The 527-nt window shown below is 32.4% G+C and overlaps 1 protein-coding gene across 1 annotated transcript in view; it reads left to right on the forward strand.

Annotated features, from left to right (window-relative positions):
* LOC119586824 overlaps positions 1 to 527 on the forward strand; it is a gene marked incomplete in the record, with an annotated part of 127989 nt that overhangs the window by 31590 nt on the left and 95872 nt on the right.

Raw genomic sequence — 527 nt, forward strand, 5'->3', positions numbered from 1 at the left:
TTATGATAACAATGATCATTATGCTTCAGTTATATAAAGGATTTTTATTTTCATTAGAAAAGTTTGTTTGTAGTGTCTTAATGCTGAGTCATAGCGTTAGTGTTGTTTGAACGTGTTATAATTTTACTTTTGATTTAAAAAAATCGTAAAGTGTTGTTTGTGTGTAATGTGATGTGAGGTATGAATGCAAGCATATAAATATTTAAGGGATAGTAAATAATACTGTTATAGCATTAGTCACAAAATCATTAGATATATATAAGATATATGGCATTAGTTGCAAAGCTGCAAGATCTATTCAAGAAGGGGATAGAGCAGGATTGAAGGAATGATAATAAAAAGGATATTAAGAGATTAAATTACCCCGGATTTACGACTGTTTGCGGGATTAAGCATTATTTGTAAATCCGGATTTTTCGCGGACTTTGAATACCGAATGTTGCTGAGGCTATTAAACCATGGAGTCGTTTTGATGGCGTTTGTATTGCCCGAGGAACGTCGTTGCTTATTTTATTGGGGTCGTACTT

This window comes from Penaeus monodon, chromosome 22, assembly GCF_015228065.2.
Source record: "Penaeus monodon isolate SGIC_2016 chromosome 22, NSTDA_Pmon_1, whole genome shotgun sequence".
Classification (NCBI taxonomy): Eukaryota; Metazoa; Arthropoda; class Malacostraca; order Decapoda; family Penaeidae; genus Penaeus; species Penaeus monodon.